The sequence below is a fragment of the Notechis scutatus genome, chromosome 1 (assembly GCF_049901735.1).
Source record: "Notechis scutatus isolate UNSWTSFEM ecotype Mainland chromosome 1, rNotScu1.2, whole genome shotgun sequence".
Classification (NCBI taxonomy): Eukaryota; Metazoa; Chordata; class Lepidosauria; order Squamata; family Elapidae; genus Notechis; species Notechis scutatus.
The window spans coordinates 80,315,132-80,333,758 of record NC_142009.1 but is presented as its reverse complement, the minus strand read 5'-3'; the positions used below and the strand labels follow the sequence as shown (position 1 = coordinate 80,333,758).

The 18,627-nt window shown below is 36.8% G+C and overlaps 1 protein-coding gene and 1 long non-coding RNA gene across 3 annotated transcripts in view; both read right to left on the bottom strand.

Moving 5' to 3' along the window:
• PRKN (parkin RBR E3 ubiquitin protein ligase) overlaps positions 1-18,627 on the bottom strand; it is a 765,942-nt gene that overhangs the window by 716,430 nt on the left and 30,885 nt on the right. The window lies entirely within an intron of this gene.
• LOC148132882 (uncharacterized) overlaps positions 9,979-18,627 on the bottom strand; it is a 39,367-nt gene continuing 30,718 nt past the window's right edge. Inside the window, exon 2 of the long non-coding RNA XR_015750238.1 lies at positions 9,979-10,193. This is a non-coding gene — a long non-coding RNA (uncharacterized LOC148132882). The remainder of the gene's footprint in view (positions 10,194-18,627) is intronic.

Here is an 18,627-nt window from a genome sequence, read left to right as displayed (position 1 = left end):
GAACCTTCTAGTCCAGGGGTGTCCAACCTTGCCAACTTTAAGACTTGTGAACTTCAACTTCCAGAGTTCCTCACCCCTGTTCTAGTCCAATCCTTTGCTCAAGCAGGAGAACCTATTATCATTTTAGACATATGGTTGTCCAATCTCTTCAAAAAAATCTCCAGTGATGAAGCATCTACAACTTATAAAAGCAAGCCATTTTACTGATTAATTGTTTTAACTGTCAGGAAATTTTTCTTTGGTTCTAGGTTGGTTCTCTCCTTGATTAATTTCTACTCATTGCTTCTTGTCCTGCCTTCTGGTGCTTTGGGTAATAGGCTGACCCTCTTCTTTGTGGTAGCTACAAGTGTAATTATGTTACATTATCCTCACAACCGTATTTCAGAGATAGTACAATGGCAGAACCTTATTTAGAATGGGATATAGAATTTATCATCTCAATAACCTTAATAAATGTTTTGCACAAAAGAAATCTCACTTGAGTTTTGCTTTGGAGTGTGTGTGTGTGTGTGTGTGTGTGTGTGTGTGTGTGTGTGTGTATTATGTATCTCCTTTTGAACTTACTTTGATTGTGGAACTCTCGATCAACCATGAACACAATTGTTTTTGTTTATAGTCTGGTTTAGGTTTAAAAACCAAATTTCTTCACAGCATCCATTTGTTTATGGTAAAGATGTTCTTTATGTGGCAGCACAACTCAAAATCAATGCACATTTTTGCCTGGTCAAGAAGCAATGTGGATTCATAAAGAAAGTTTTGAAACAATACAGACAATTTTTATATGTTTAGCAATTTCCCATAATCTGTTCCAATAATAATAAAAGATGAATAAATTAAGTTCAACAGGCATAAATTCTTCAAGGAAAAGTCCTTGAGCAATAAAAAATCTAATGAGCAATACAGAGTTGATGGAACTTCATGCTTCACTGTATGTTGCAAAAACAGAATCATTTACAAACAACAAGCTGAAAATTTATTGCCTTACTGGATGAATCAGTGATAGATATGTGTGTGTGTGTGTGTGTGTGTGTGTGTGTGTGTGTGTGTGTGTGTGTGTACATACACAGACAGACATTCTTTTTTGCACTTGATACTTCATGCAATTATTTCCTGAAGTCTTGTTCTGCAACTAAATTACTAAAAGAATTATTTTTAGGATATAGCAAAACATGTCATTATTTTTTAAACATGCTTATGCATCTGCACAAACCAATTTGATTTCAATCTGATTTGTAAAGTAGATTTCCCTTTGTGATATTCTTCTATTGCACATCTTAAAAAACAATTTCATTCAAATTCAATAGTAGAAGTTACTACTGTAACTTTAGTACTTTGGCACTATAGTTTTAAAAAAATCATCTTGTTCATGTTTCATCACCATGTCAAAAGATTTGTAACATGACAAATAGAAGAACTAATTAATCCTTCAGCACCTAGGACATTTTGATAATAATTAATAACATCATTTTACCCTTTAAATTGGAATTTCAACTAAAGCATATTTTTCAACATCATTTTATCTTTGTATCACACAAATTGATTTTTTATAAACTTTATTCAGTTTTTCCAACAATTTAAAAAACATAAAAAAAACAATTGCAACAACGTTGAAGACATCATTAACATTTCTTAACCATATTACTCTACTTAATTTTCTATTGCATTACGATATTACATATTAATTTTTCTGTTGATTCTCTATCGCTTGTTACACACATTTTCTATTAATTCTACATTCAGTACATATAGCTTCATATTCTAGAATTTGTTACAGTATTACTTTTCTTTCTATTGTCAAACCATATATACCAGGCGTCCCAGACTGAATAATACACAGATTTCTCTCTATCCTTTAACTCTAAAGTCAGTCTGTCCATTTCCACGCAATCTAGAATTTTTCTTATCACTGCTCCCTCTTGTGGTATATCTCCCTGTTTCCAGTGCTGTGCGTATGTAATCCTAGCAGCAGTTGTAATGGGTAAGATAATGTATCTGTCTGTCTTGCTATATTGTCCCTTAATTATGCCTAGTAGGAACAGTTCTGGTCGAAATTCAAGTTTTTGCTTGTTATTTCCTCTAATCACTTTCAGATCTTACTCCAGTACTTTTTTTTGCTTCTGGGCAAGTCTACCACATGTGAAAGTATGTACCCTGTTTGTTCTTATATTTCCAGCATTCTGGGCTTTGGGTTGCAAATATCTTTGCCAATCTGGCAGGGGGTAGATGCCACCTATAAAACATTTTATATATATTTTCTTTATATACTGTAGATAACGTTAGTCTATAATTCTTCCCCCACATTCTTTCCCAATATTCTAATTCTATATTATATCCCAAATTTTTTGCCCAAGCTATCATTGGGTCTTTGACTACTTCTTCTTCCATTTTGAAACTCAAAAGAAAATTATATAGTTTAGATATCATTTTTTCTCTGTTCCTTGAATAATTTATCTAATTGTTGTTGGTCCATGTAAAATCCATATTCTTCCTTATCCTTTCTGTACCTTGCCTGTATCTACATATATCACACAAATTGTTATCTTACCAACCAAATATTTAACTATTGTGAATAACAACAAAAAGTCTCTAACGAATAATGCCCTATGAAAACAAAATATAACAAACTCCCAACTTGGATAAAAAAGATAGCATATATTTTCATGTTTTCCTATATGTGAATTCAGGATGGAGAGCAATGATTAACCAAGTAAAATTTCAATATTAGCAAATTTATTTTTAAAAATATGTTTTAAAATGTATCCTAAATTTAGTGCTCTGGCATGAAATCGAGTGATATCGTGCCACTTAAAAAAGTCAGCCATATTTATTTATTTGTTAAATTTATAAGGATGCTCATCTCAATAAACAAATATTATCTTCTGAGATGAGATTAAATTCAATCACATTGAAACCAGACAGCATTATTTACCTTTATTTTTACATTACAAATTAATTCTGTAGAGGGCATTTAGGCAAAATCTTAAACCATGGATCATGTTTCTGCCATAATTTCTCTAAATTAATCTAATCCATTTAGTGACCATTGAAAGTTACAACAACACTGATAAAGCGACTTACAACCATTTTTCACACTTATGCCATTGCAGCATCCCCATGGTCACATGATCAAAATTCAAATTCTTGGCAACTGACTCATATTTATGACCATTGTAGTGTCTTGGGTCATATGATCACCTTTTGTGACTTTCTGTCAAGAAATGTCAATGGGAAGGCCAGATTCACTTAACAACAGTGTTAGGAACTTACATCTGCAGTGATTCACTGAACAACTGGTGGTAAAATGGAACAAAAGTCACTTAACAACTGTCTCACTTAACAAAGGAAATGTTGAGCAAAATTCTCATCATAAGTCGAGGTCTGCCTGTACCCTTATGGAAAAGGCTAATCTGATGAGAAATGTGATGCTACAAGATATCAGTTGCAGACAAGAAGCAAAAAAGAGAAGAAAAAGAAATCCTTAATGTATTGGAAAAATAATACATCTCAATGCCTTTGTCATAAGGCTGGTGCTAAAAAGTAAAAATTTGGAAAGATGCAAGCAAATTCTCCAGAGATCTGTTGATTAACTGCTTTCTACAAATAACAATCAGAAGAAGGAGTCAACCCTGAAGCTGGCCTAACTTTGGCCATTTTCTTTTTGTAGCTTTCCTCTAAGGCAGGGATCCCCAACCTTTTCGACGCCGCGGCCCGGTTCCGGCGTCAGCTGGGCGCCGCGACCCGGTTCCGCGTCAGCTGGGCGCCGCCATCTTTTTGACGAAAAATCACTTCCGTGACGTCACGAAGTGATTTCGTAAAAATGAGCGGCGCCAGCGCTTGGTGAGCTTTTTCGGGTAGAAATGGCTTTCTACCCGAAAAGCTCACCAAGCGCTGGCGCCGCCATCTTTTTGACAAAAATTGCTTTTTTACCAAAAAGATGGCGGCGCCAGCAACCAGCGCCCGGTAAGGCTTGTTCCGCGGCCCGGTGCAGGTCCGCGGACCGTGTTGGGGACCCCTGCTCTAAGGAAGTCCCTCTTTGCATTGCGTCAGGGCTGACACAGCCTGCAGCGAAGGGGCCAGGGAGGAGGGGTGTAGAGGTAGCTGGGGTGTTGTACCCTTAAATAAAATTATTTCCCCTGGGAATCAAGGACGTTCGTGCAGATGTTCGAAAGGTGGAGACTGAGGTCACCTAGCAACTGGACTAGATGCTGATTGGATCATGAAACTCTGGGAGGAAGTGACAAAGTTTTACTTTTAAGTGGGTGTAAAACCAGCGGGAACTTAGAGCCGGTTTTCCATCAAGTCTGTGCCAATTTGGTATGTCCCAATAAAATGTTCTTTGAGGAATATGCCTGTCTTGGAGTTCTCATTGATGGGGATGTATTACTTGGAACCTTGACACATGTTTTGTTTACCCCCTATCCATTCTTCAGGTATTTCTGAGCATGGACATCCTTGCTGCCAAACTCATTTCAAATATGACTGCATCCTCAGTGCCATGTGCAAAAAAGCAACTAAGAAATTTTTTTTTTGGGGGGGGGGGAATCAGACGAAAGGGGTATACGGTTTTTGAAGCAACCAACTTAAATGTCATCTGAAACATTCAAATTTACCACAGCATTCTGATTAATTTGTGAGTTCCAGGAAACCTGGCATGCAGTTCACCTCTTTTGAAAGAAATGACAGCAAAGGGCCTCAAGGGAAGTTCAGAAACATGACTCATCTCAAAACTACTGAACAGGGTGTGCATGATTAACTGAAGGAAAAGGGCTACCATTAAACAGTATGGGATAATTGTAGATGTTTCATATATATCTCTCCCAGCAGGTGCCAGTACACAGTAGTGCAGCTATAACCAAAATTAAAAGCTGATGTTAGAATAAAAGAAGCAAAAGGGGAAAGATTCATGGAAAATGGAAAGAAATGAAGGCTGGGTGTTTTGTTTTGTTTTGTTTGCAAATGGTAATGTGTACAAGCAAGAACAAAAGCAAAGAACAGAACGTGTAAACCTACTATCCATATTGTAGTTAATACCTTCCACAAGAATATCAGCAGCATTCCTTCATGCAAACAATTATTTTTACAACGCCGATATATATGGAAAATTGGCTCAAATAAAATAGCTAATATACACTAAGTCATTCTGGTGGCTGATTATGATTACAGAATTAATCACTAATTCTAGTAATTTCATTTTTTAAAAGGTAATGTCATTTATTCATAACAGAAGTACTATATCCTGTTAAGTTTTCTTATAGGGACATGGGAAGGAGAGGGTGAGAGGGGCAAAAGAAAGATATAAATAGTTTAAAGAAGAAAACAACATTTCACTTTAAAAAGCAGTCTCCATACAGTCTCTCCTGCTGTCCTGCCACCCAGCTCTTCTGTTGACATTAAGACACTTCACTATAATGTTCCAAAAATCAATAGCAATTTATTCCCTCTTTGGACCCTCAGCAACAAAAGTAAATAATATTGTCACCTCCAGTCTGCCTGTAGACATGGTCACAAAACAGTCTTGCTATTATAATGCAACCCGAGATGGTCAGCATTCTTTACGCTAGCTCCGCTGATTGTATTGGTTTTCATGAAAGACAAATATTTTAGCAAACTAATAGAGAGAGGTCAGTTTTTGGTGTTTTTTTTTTGTAGGGCAGCCAAAGGAAAAAAAGTGTGAGACCAAATTAAGGGAAAAGTTGGGGAGCTCTCATTTTGTCTGCATTGATTTTATTAGAGCAGAAATGAGACATAGGCATAGCCTCCCTGTTTAGTTTTTTTTTTTTACAGTTATGTTCTTTGGAAGAAAATATATGAAGAACATGTACATATTCCAAAATATCTTCAAATTAGAGTATAGTTTTTAAAACTTGACCTTCAAAATATCAAATGTCAAATGGTTCTTTCTTGTAAGCCCATCTTGGTGCTGCACAAAGTAAATATAAGAAATCCTCAACCTATGATTTAATTGACTCCAATTGACTCCAAAATTTCTGTTGCTAAGCAAAACATTTGTGAGGTGAGTTTTGTCCCATTTTACCACCATTCTTGCCACAGCTGTTAAGTGAATCACTGCAGTTAAGTTAATAATATGGTTGTTAAGCAAATCTGGCTTTCCAATTGAGTTTGCTTTGTCAAGAAGATCGCAAAAAGTGACGACATGACCCCAGGACACTGATACCATCATAAATATGAGTCAGCTGCCAAGCATCTGGATTTTGATCATGTAACCATGGGGATGCTGATATGGTCGTAAATGTGAAAAACATTCATAAGTCAACTTTTTTAGGCCATTGTAACTTCAAATAGTCACTAAATAAACTGTTGTAAGTCGAGGACTACTTTGAATACGAAATACATATAATATTTTTCTGCAAGACCTGTCAGCCTATGTTTGATAAGGCAATATAAGAAGCCAATTATCTAGGAAACTGCACAGGTATTCCACAGCTCGAATTATTGTGTGACTCCTTTCACTGTTCATTATCCATTAGCGAGTTTACAAAATGTATATGTTCAAAGTGCAGTACAATTAGTGGAACTATAATGAGAAAGGACTACTGTTTTCAAACAGAGTCATCAGGAGGCAAACAGAATGCTGATTAACAAGACTTAGCCTGATCAGTATAGCTCTTTTTAGTTCTTAAGATATTTCAGTTCCTGAAGAACCTTCTTAATACATTCCCATTCCGTATTTCCAGAGGCAAAGTTTCTCCTTTCTTTCCTTAAAGCATTTTCTCCCCCCCCTTTTTTTTACTTTTGCATTTTCTAAAACATAGTTCCCATATGATTACCCAGTCAAACTGGGCACCCAGTTATTTGTTATGCAGTATCACTTGAGGTATTCTATCTATACCACGAGATTTATACCAAATCTGGCCCCTGGGGTGTTTAGATCTGGCCCATGGGGTGACCCTGGAAACAGCAAAGGACCAACCCATGGTGCCTCTTCCAGTGAAAATGGAGCTCGGGAGGGCCGTGGGTGGCCCTCCCGAGCTCCATTTTCACTGGCAGAGGGTTGCAGGAGGACATCGTAGCCGAAAACGGAGCTTGGGAGCCTATTTTCACTTGCAGAGCACTTGGCAACCACAGGTGCCCCCGACACAAGTGATGTTGAGCTGACCACACCCACCCTGGTGATGCCCAACCTGGCCCCCCAAGGTGAAAAACCACCCTGATGCGGCCTTCAATGAAATTGAATTTGACACTCCTGATCTATACAATCTGTACTGAATAGAGACCCAAGCAATTCATTCAGTTTGTCTGCAATATTTTTGTCATATCTTAAAATTCATATTTTCTTTACCATCCAACAGACCATCCAGTGGTATCTTGGGATTTTTATTGCATCATTATTATCTTACTGTTAAGTTTATGAGTAAAATACTTCTCAAAACATTTTATTGCATCCTGTATGGTCTGGTTGCATTTCTTTTATGCAACTTTGTATTATTTGGGGGGTTATACTTGAGCAAAACTGTTATGAAAAGGCTCCTCTTTAATAGATTATTTGACAAGGCATGTTTATACTTAAGATTTAGTAAGTTTGGTAATATCTTTTCTGATCTGTCATATCAGTTCTCTCAAAATAAATTAAATAACATAATTGTTACTCTTACTGTTTCCTAAGCTTATGAGCAACTTATAGAACTAGCTTTAGAACTGTATTTCTATGTATTCTGCCATCATTCAGAATATATAGGTCTATTGGAGAATGTGGAAAGTCTGTTCATATGTGATCTTTCTGAAAATGCATCAGATGTCGAGACTCAAACATCATACAAAAAACCAATTTGGAACAGAAAGGAGAAACATTAGGTAGACTTGGAATGAGATAGAACAGCAGCTCAATTCTTGAGAAGGAATGGAAGAGAAAGCTATTTATTTGATACAGAATTAAAACAGGATTGTTAAATATTCCAACATACATACTTCTAAAAGAGTTAGTAATACAGCTGTTAAGCGAATTTGGCTTTCCCATTGACAGATGTACTTAATACGAGAATCGCTATAAGAAGTATTCAGATCTAAAGGTTTTATATATATAGGGGAATTATTGTGGCCTTGTTCTTTTCTCCTCTAAAACAGTGTAGGGGAGAATTTTCAGGGATATATAAGTATAGGAAACAAGCTCTGTAATCCAGGCACTGATCTGACCCTTAATAGCTTTATAACATCATTGTAGTGTCACTGGATAGAACACAAAACTAATCACTACTATAAAATAACCTTAGGTGTTATTCCCTAAATTAAATAAAAGTCTGTAGTTGGCAAACTGTGACTGCTTATTTATAGTACATTTTCTCATAGGCTGTACTGTAGTATGAATGAGGTTTCCAAATATTTGATGGATCCTTTTGGTCCATCAAAAGGGAAAAAGATGTCGCTAAATATTTTACTTGTATTGTAGGACATTTATTCATTTCTCTTCTCTGCAACTTTAAGTGGTTCAGCACTCAGTGGCATTCCATATTTCTAAACCTAAGACTTAGTTTTACCTTTAATATGAAAGGTAAAATAGTGGTCACTTCTATTTTAAATTATTATTATTGAAAAAGTCTCATCAGAGCTCTTTCAAATTACCTTATTTTGAAAATAGGAAAATAAAGCCCCATGTGCTTTATTGAAATTGATTTAACAATGAAATGCAGCTAGCCAAACGCTGATGAATACAAAAGCTGAATGTTTTGAAAGGAAAGTAATTCAGAATAGGAACTAGACTCCTCTTCCAAGTAGGAAAAGAGGATGGAAGGAGTACGTAAATGAAATGCAACATATATTTCACTCTTCCAGACTACGCCAGCCTTTTTCTGCCTGCTAAAATTGGAAGCCAAGTTATCTTTTAACACCACTGCCTACCTGCACGACTGCAGAATTCAGGAGACAATGGCTATCTATTTTTGTTGAGTTTACAAAAATATGTAATGATTAAATTAAAAAACATTGATATTAGTGTTTCTAGAAGAAACTCTAACATCAATGTCTTTTATTTAATCATAAATATACCTTTATTTAGAAATTCAACCAGCAGTCATGAACTAATGATGGGAAAGTCAAGAAAAAAGAAAAAAGGCTGACTAGTGATTTGCTTTCAATAGTGGCAAATATCTGATTTGCTTCTGCAGAATCTAGCAATCCAGTCTACCATCTATATTTATCCAGGATTTAAATCTCTTTCTTTTTTGCCTTTGCATGGTAATCAACTTCTTGTCACTTATTTTTTCAGTCTTTAGGGTAGAGTACAGCTACACTGTATTTTGATACTGTACTGGTTTCGTTTAGTCTCTGGCTCTTTATTTCAATCTTGGAAGTCTGGAAACTTCAGCCCAGGCAATCAATTTATAAAATTGAAGTTATTTATAAAATTAGGAAAATATCTTCTATGTAATGTTTCTGCCGTATGTTACAACTAGTTTACCCAGTACAGTCTTTGATTTATCCTACTTTATTTCTTTTCACCAATTCTCTAAAAAAATGATTTATCATTTGTAAAACACACACACACACACACATACAGATTATGTTACATTTATTATGCAATGTTATCATATTTAGTGGGAATTGATCCCCTTTAAATGAAAAGCAGTCTATTTTTTTATTAGAAAGTAAAAGGAATTGTCTAGCAACAGAAGAAACAAAGTTCTTTCATCCTTTCTGCAGACAGAAAGTAAAAGTGATAGGCATTGGATGCAGAAAAAAACAAATGGAAGCACTTCAGTGCACAAAAATATAATTAAATTATGGGACTCACTGCTTTAGAATAATAGTTGTCAGCTATGTAGTGAATAGACAACCCCATGGCGAAAAAAAAGGAGTGTTCTCTTCAAACCATCTATTACTTTTTTGAAGGTGTTTAACTTGATCTTTGTTAGCTACACGAGCAGCTGACTTGACCAAACAGAGTAGAATATACAGTATTTTATACGTACAGTAGATTTTTATCACAAATTTAAAGAAAAATCATCTGAAATAACCAGGCAAAACTAGTTTTGCTATATATCTGTGTATTTCTCCGGACACGTCCCCTTGCATGACACTTGTAGTCATACTCAATCTGGCCAAGAGGAAAAATCATTCTGAAAACATCAGGTCTGATGACAGTCACTGGAAAAGAGGCAGCACTTCCCTGTTTTACTCTCTGGGAAACATGTCTCTTCTCTGCTGCCTCTTGACTGGTGAGCCAAATGAGAGAGGCATAGCTGGAAAGAGACAGAAAAAGGGTGGGGGAGGGAGAGCACAAGGAAGGGAGAAAAGGGAGAGGGAGAAAAGGAGAGAGGGAGGGAGAGAGGGAGGGAGGAGGGGGAGGGGGAGAGAGAGAGAGAGAGAGAGAGAGAGAGAGAGAGAAAGAAAGAAAGAAAGAAAGAAAGAAAGAAAGAAAGAAAGAAAGAAAGAAAGAAAGAAAGAAAGAAAGAAAGAAAGAAAGAAATTGGATAACTAACCCTAGTTTAAGTTGCAGTGACTGTTTTGTCTTTAAAACACGTTTTAAGTTACTCTGGTGAAAGCAACCAAAGAACTATAAATGATTTAATGAGCTACTTACAGATTTACTGTGGGAGAACAAAAATGAAGATATAAATTGCAGAAGTTATCTGTTTCCAGAGCATCTTCTTTATTGAGAGTGAAATACAACACTACCTCATAAAATGTATGCTCAGGTCTAGCTTCTTGTGTACAATGGAAGCAGAGGTGGTATTCAGCAGGTTCTGAACAGTTCTGGAAAACCGGTAGCAGAAATTTTGAGTAGTTCGGAGAACTAGCAAATACACCTCTGAATGGCCCCACCCCCATCTATTCTCTGCCTCCTGAGTCCCAGCTGATTAGCTGGGTCTTCTTTTGTTGCCCTGCACAGGAAAACGGAGCTGGAAAGCAGGTTAGTGGGATGGGGAGGGAATGGAGATTTTGCAGTATCCTTCCGCTGCCATGCCCACCAAGCCATGCCACGCTCACCAAGCCACATCCACAGAACTGGTAGTAAAAAATTTTGAATCCCACCACTGAATGGAAGGGTCCAGTACATTGAGTAGTATAGACATATGTAAAAAGTTGAGGTTGTATGCTATTATCTTATTCTACTACTCTAAAAAGAGTCGGAAGTCAACACTTTTCTTTTTCTTTCCCCTTTTGCTCTACACTTTTTCCACCCCTACATTTCCATTATTTTCATTTTTCTTTGTATTTTATATTATGATAAACTATTTGTAATACCGCATAAGGTAATATAGTAATGAAGGATACCTACAGAAAATTTACGGTAATTCTTTCATTCCTTTCCTTCTGCCATGTAAATTGTAGAGTAAAACAAGAGTGCAGGAAACATATTGTTGAGGTAATTCCCCGTTAGGAGAATGAGCGCATACAGGGAGACGTATTGAGAGTAGTGTTTGAATAATACACACACAGCACACAGATGCACTGTACAGTAAATGTAGGGTTTTACTTTCAATAAAGGTTTAAGCAAAGTTCAAAGTAAGCAGTCCAAAGTCATTCACAGGTAAATCAGTCAGTTTTCAATCCAATAACAAAGTCCAGTGGCAAAAACAGTTCAGTATCAGACTTACATCAAATCCAGGAATATCAATTAGGAAAAATGGAGGAACGGCAATACTCTCCAACAGAAGGAAACAGAGACTCACTGAGACTTCTTCTGAGACTAAGACTAAACAACCCAGGTTTCTGGCTCCATCTTATGGCCGTTTGAGAAGCCACACCCAACTACAGTTTTTGCATTTTCTTAAAGATACAGTATTAAAATGTCTATCCTAGTTTATATATTTCCAACCCAAATACCTGTTAGGTGGCTTATATTCCTAACACATATCATCAGTAAATACCTAAGACTTTTAGAGGTGCTTATCTGCCTTCACTATTGCTTTCATATTCCAGAATATATACTTTCTTTCTCCTGATTTACCACTTGCTGTCTCCCATAATCAGCATCCATACCTCAATGAAGGAATATACAGAAAAGATTTTACCATAATTAGAACGGCTAATTCAGACAGTTCCTATCATTGAGTCCTGGTTGAAATGTGCTTTGGATAAATAAATCATTGCTTGTATTCCTACTGAAAGAACGGGACAGACTGTGTTTTCCAGGTGGACCTAGATTTCATAGCAAACCCAGGTTTATTTATTGGCATTTCCAAGGACCTCTGAGAAATGAAGCAGGTAGAGAGACATCTGGAGTCCATGTTAATTCTTGGAGACTGCATAGACACATCCTTGCAGTTTTCTTGGCAAGATTTTAGAAATGGTTTGCCACTGACTACTTCTTAAAGCTGAGAGAGAGTGACTGGCCCAAAGTCACCCAGTTAGTTTCGTGCCTAAGGCAGGACTAGAACACATAGTTTCTGGTTTTTTACTTGGAGCCTTAATCATTATCCCAAACTGTTCTCTTATTTTATCCCAAACTGTTCTCTTATTTCATCAATAAAATCACATAAGTTCATTCTAAGCTAGAAACCTGAGGGACAGAAATTGCTTACAAGACACAGATAACATTTTATACTATTACCTGATAAATTTTTGAATTTATGAATGTCAAGAAAAAATTTGCAGCATTAGCTCTCTCATATATGGATTAGATTTCTGCCCAACCAGATCAGTCAAAACATCCAAGAAGGGGACAAGAAGCTAGATACAGCTGGTAGTCAATCCTTCTTTTTAGAGAAAGAAAGAGGGACAGCTTTGGAAAAGATGTTGGTTAGCCATTCAAAAATTCAGTCTTGGAGCTAATGCTAATGGAAAAACTCTAACTCACAATGAAATGGGCGGCAAACAAATTTAATAAATAAATTAAATAAATAAAAATGAAAATTGCCAACTTATTTTTAGGATTCACTTTTACAGGGCACCGATTTCAGAGAGTTCTAGAGGATATGAACACATCACAATTTGGATTCAGGAATGGGATAGAAACCATAGCAGTTATTACACTGGATGACTTGTGGTGGGATATAGATAGTGGAAATACAACCTATTAATTTTAGAAATGGCAAATCATTAAGAGTTTTACTTGATTGAGGTGATAAATAAATGCTACAAGTAAATGAGTAAATAGTTAAATAATCGAGATACTGGAAGAGCCCTTTTCTCAGTAGCTACTACTCTGTTAAGGTAAGTTAGCTAGGCTACCAGAGAATGACCTTCAAAGCCCCCCCCCCCCCCACTCCCGGATTCCCAAGGATAGACATAAAAGGCAATGATCCCTGAGGTGATTCGATAGGAGCTTTGGGGATAAAACCAGCAGGAGTGCAATTTATTAAGAGAAAATGCCCTTAGGGGAAATAAGACAAAGTCAAAACCAGGAACATTTGGATAATAAAAATATTCTATGAACTGTTTAAAAAGCAAAATTGTGATACCACTATAAACAAGGGACTGCATTGCATCTGCCAGTTTCTTCAGCCAAATATCATTTGCTGCATTTCCAATGCAAAGTTTTTTAAAAGCCTGCCAGGCTTACATGTTCTTACACATAGGACAGTTGACAGCAGTGTCTTTGCTCCTATCAAACCTGGGAAATCTATAGTCACAGTCAATTCTTTTCGTTTTTTAAATGCCACTTTCTGCAGAGGTGTCCTTGATTATCAGCTGATCTTACCCAACGAACCAACTGCAGTTTCCAGAAATATTCTTCCAAGGAAAAAAAGCTAAAGACGAGCAGTTGCTAAAAAGTCGTGATCTAGGCATGGTCCATATTATTCTAGCCTGCCTAGCTAGAAAGAAAGAGGTTGGTAGTGCATATAAAACTTAGCAAATGTTCTTGTTGTGCAAGGGCTGGTAGGAAACTAGGTATTTTCTGGATGATATGGATATAGTCTCCATGCCAAAAGTATAAATATAATAAATATATATTACGTTTTAATCTAGTTAATGTGGTTATATACTGCCAGAGCCGCCAGAGCCACCAGTATATTTTATTGGGCATGCTGCTGCACAAATAGGTCCAATAAGTATTTTCTGTATACTTTCCAAAGTCTTTTTACAATACATATTTGCTGAATCTCTGTAACGAGCAATTTATTAGTCTGAATATATGTGTGTGTGTGTGTGTGTGTGTGTGTGTGTGTGTGCACGCACACACACACACACAGTTATCTTGAGTGGTGGTTGCAATACAATTTTATTATAAGAATGTCTGTTCTCTGCTCTTTTCCTTTCTCTTTTTTTGAAGAGAATGGAGGAGGTAAGAATAACTCTAATCATTTACTTTGGAAAATATAACAGGAGTTATTTGTCAACAACAAGCCTCCTGCAATTTAAGAGATGAGAGTTTAAAGCAGCAAAGACTCTTGGGCTGCCTGAAAGGCTAACATATTGATTATCTCAGAAGCTTTCGTGGGTCACTGTTTACTTCATCAGATGCACAGAAAACTGTCTTAAGGAAAATGTATCTTTCTCTGCACAATGTTCTAGGCATTTGATGAAGTGTCTGTGAGCCACAAAAAAAAAATATTCTTGGGTAATTTTTTTCTGGTCTTTAAAATGTTCACAAAACAGTTGTGGTGCTGCATCTAACTCACATGACTAGCCTGTGAGGACTAGAATCTTTCTTGACACTGTACAAACCCAATTCTTCCTCCCAAGCTTACAGTGTGATAAGCACATTAAAAAGAGAAGGGGATGGGAAAAGAACATGAAAGAATAGACTGAAAGCTGTTCATCGGGAAGAGGAACATCAAAATGAGTGCTATAGAATCTTCTTCTGTCAGTAACATTGTCAAGAGGAATAGCTCCCAATAAAAACCAATTTTGTGAAAAGAAGAACCAGGTGATTTAGTATCTAATTGCTGTTGGGACTGCCATCCATAAGTTTTGTGCAGATGCAAGGAGAAAAAGTTCCATTTTTATAGTTTCTTTGCACAGACAGGATTATTGCCCTATCAGAACACATTCCAGTTCAGACTTTTATGAAACTCATCCCAAGAAGTAATGGTTGTTGTTTTAGCACCAAATATAACAATAAACAAAACGAAGTAAAAAAGTAATACATGCTCATACCCCAAAACTGTACACCTAATGGCAGGAGAATACACCACTTTATTTAGAGTTTTGGAGAGCAACATAAAAATTATCTACCATACACATTATCTTATCATCAAAGCCATGCAGCCAAGTGCTAAACTTCCAGGTATATCAAATATGTCCACATGAAACAGCTTCTGCACTAGACAACATTTTAAATTGCTCTCTATGGTAGCTGCTCTGAAGCAACAAACTGTTTATCCACTCACTGGGTATGATTGCAGAATTTTCTCTCCTGAAAAAAAAAAAGTGAATAAGTCAGAATGCAACAATTTGTGCCCATGCCTCAGCCCTTAGTTTCAGTAGTTTTAATAGTAAGAGAACGCTGGATACAATTTAAGAGTTTCTAGCACAAAGAACCAAACATCAGCTTACAAATTAAGGATTTCCTGTGCAACCTGGCTAGAAATAAACAACTACATTTTAGATCCTACAGTGTAAAAAGCTGAATTGTTTCATAGTTTCATCTCAAACCGCAATACAAATAAAAGAACAGTGTGGAGCTAAGAGCCTCTGATGTAGACAGGGAAACTGAAATAATAAAAGGAGGATCAAGACCAAATGTAAACCAAAAACTTAAAAAAATGTTAATAATGAAATTCAAAGATCACACATTGTAATTATATTCATTGTTGTAATCCTGGGATTTTTCCAGCAACTATGTGTGCATGCACAAACGTTAGTTTTCTATTGCTAACTAAAACAAACAGTAAAGCCAGTTTGGCTTAATGCTTATGGCACCATGCTAGAAACTGGGAGCCTTGAGTTTTAGACCTGCCCTTTTGTTTTCAGCCTCCCAGCAGCTTCACTGAATTGCCTCATCAAATGCCTTGTCTTCTCCACCCAACTGTCCACCTCCACCTCTCATATTAGGGGGCTATTTTTTTGAAAAGAAAGAAACCAAAATTAGCCTTTTTGTCCCTCTACTGCAGGGGTGTCAAACTCAAGGCCCACGGTACTGATTTGGCCCACAGGATGTTTAGATCTGGCCCAAAGGGCCATCCTGGAAACAGCGAAGGATCGGCCTGCGGTGCCACTGCCAGAAAAATGAAATTGAGTTTGACACCCCTGCTCTACTGTATCTGAGATTAGTTTTAAATGATAACAAAGGCCAACTTGCAGACATTGCAAGTTATTCACATACAAGGAGGAAGCATCCATATGGAATTGGGAATAGTTTCCAGGAACATTTACTCTATAATGATTTTAAACATTGTTTGTACTAAGTCTGGCTTAATATGCTACATCAGCATGGTTACAAATCAGATTTGCACGTTACAAATCCGATTTGTATCCTACACTAAGCCAAAATAAACTCTGGCTTAATATAGTGTATGAATCGTATTATTTATAAAATGTGGTTATATCAGACAAACCTAAGTCAACAATGGTTAATTTTAGTAAGGAAACAAACTATATTTTGGTGTAACCTGTGAAGCCAGGCACAAAAAATATGAAAGAGGTAAGAGAATAACTTTATAGTGCCAGATTGTTTCTCTAGGCATCTGTGGTGGAGTAACTCTATTCATAAAGTCTATGTTTGTTAGTATATTCAATAATTGAGAAGGCCAATATACTCTGATCATTCTTCTTTTGAACGGTCAAAATCAAGTACTGTACATACATCTTTAAAAACTGCATGTCACTCAAAAAGCATATACCAATATGCATGTGGAAACATTATTTTTATTAGATTTTTGTGTAAGCAAGGTGATACAGGGTAGAAGAAGAAGAGCTCTTAAAAAATGGATGATTCCTCAGAACTCCTCTCTACCCTTCCTTTTTATATGTTTTGCATTTTTTTAAATTCAACATTAAAGGTCCAGGAAAGTGGAAAAGACCTCAGCCTGGTGTCAGAAAATGCCAATATTATGAAGATAATATTTGGAGAAAAAGATTGTACTGAAGAAAGACTGTAACTGTAACTCAGTGGTAGAATTTCTACTTTGCTTGCAAAAGATCCAAAGCTATATTAAACTCCTGGCCTCTCCAGGTAGGACTCCAGTTTGAAATCCTCAAGAGTGACTTGTAGTTGCTGTAGAGAATATTTTTCCATTTCAGCACTTTTAAGATGGGTGGACATCAAGACTCAGAATTCCCCAGCCAGTATACAAAGATGCTGAGGGTGACAACACAACTATAGACACACCTGGAAAAACTTTTCATTACACTAGTATAAAGAAAGATGTTCTGACCTAGGCTTCCTTAGAAGGCATAATACACAATCTTTGTACCGGCAAAACCTCTTTATTTCCATGGCTGTGAATTACGTTCATTCACAGCCTGAAAAGCTTCACAAACAGTCTTTCAGAATAATGTTTATAAACACCCAACTTATCGCACTTGGAATGCTGCCAGAGAACTAATTGCCAAACATAGGGCAAGGCCAAAGTTGACACAGAGTCAAACAGAACTTTTCAAAGCTTGAATCGACCAGAAAAACAAATTGCTTCCTGCAAAAGCTCACGTCCCATTCACTCCTCTTTTATGTCCTATGGGAGGGGCCAATCATCTCTTGAGGTGTGGCCTTACTCCTGAGTCGACCCTGCTTTCTCAATTGTTCTTGTCTTCTGGTAGCCCTGCGCGTGCGCAGGCTGGGAACCGGTTCCAGAAACTCCCCCGCCTCACTGCTTTCTGTGTCTGAAGGGATCTGATGACTGTCAGCCTGCCCTGTCCCCATCTCTGCCTCTGATGCAGAGCCCTCGTCCAAGCCCCCCTTGGCCTCCAAGACTGGCCCAGATTCCTCCCCAACCTCCTCACCACTGTCCGACTCCGCTGCCAGCTCCATCAGCCGCCAGTGGGCCACAACAAGAGGGGATTTTTTGCTCCTAAGTGAAGATACTGTTTGCTCCATCCTCCTGCCTTGAAGAACAGCCTCACTTTCAACAGATGATGGGGTTTTTTTCTGAAAAAGTTTAATCTCAGTATGAATAATATCCCGTTGAATTTATCAATGAAGAAGGCCAAGGAAAGGAATGAGAAAGAAGCACTAATTCTAAATGCAATAATATCACAAAAGTCTTAAAAGATTAGGATTAACGTTAGCTAACATTTGAAAGGGGGAAAAAAGTAATAAGGAAGTAGCAAGGCTTTTATTGATATCTACTGTTGAAATATGCAACAGTAAATACACAACAGGATTGCAATCTAAACTGCACAGAAATCAATAGGATAAAATTAAGCATTTGCAGAAGTCTCTTATTAACTTCAGTGAGACTTACATTCCAGATGTCATAAAGCACTATGTCAGAAATCAGGAAAATATATTAAAATAAGATATTACAATTTTTCCAAAGAGAATCTGAAATCACTAATTCAAAAGGTACAATAGCAACATTTCCCAAAGGGGCTTTTTCCAAAAGACAATTGGATCTTCTTGTCTTTTTTCCCCATTTGAAAATGTTTCATTTCTCATCCAAGAAGCTTTTTCAGTTTTAATGTCTTTAGTTAGAACTGAATAAATTTCTTAGATGAGAAACGAAACATTTTCAAAGAAAAAAGCAAACAAGAAAATCCAGTTGTCTTCTGGAAAAAGCCCCTTTGGGAAATCTTGCTATTGCACCTTTTGGAAAAAAGCACCATTGGGACAACCATAATGTGGATTAT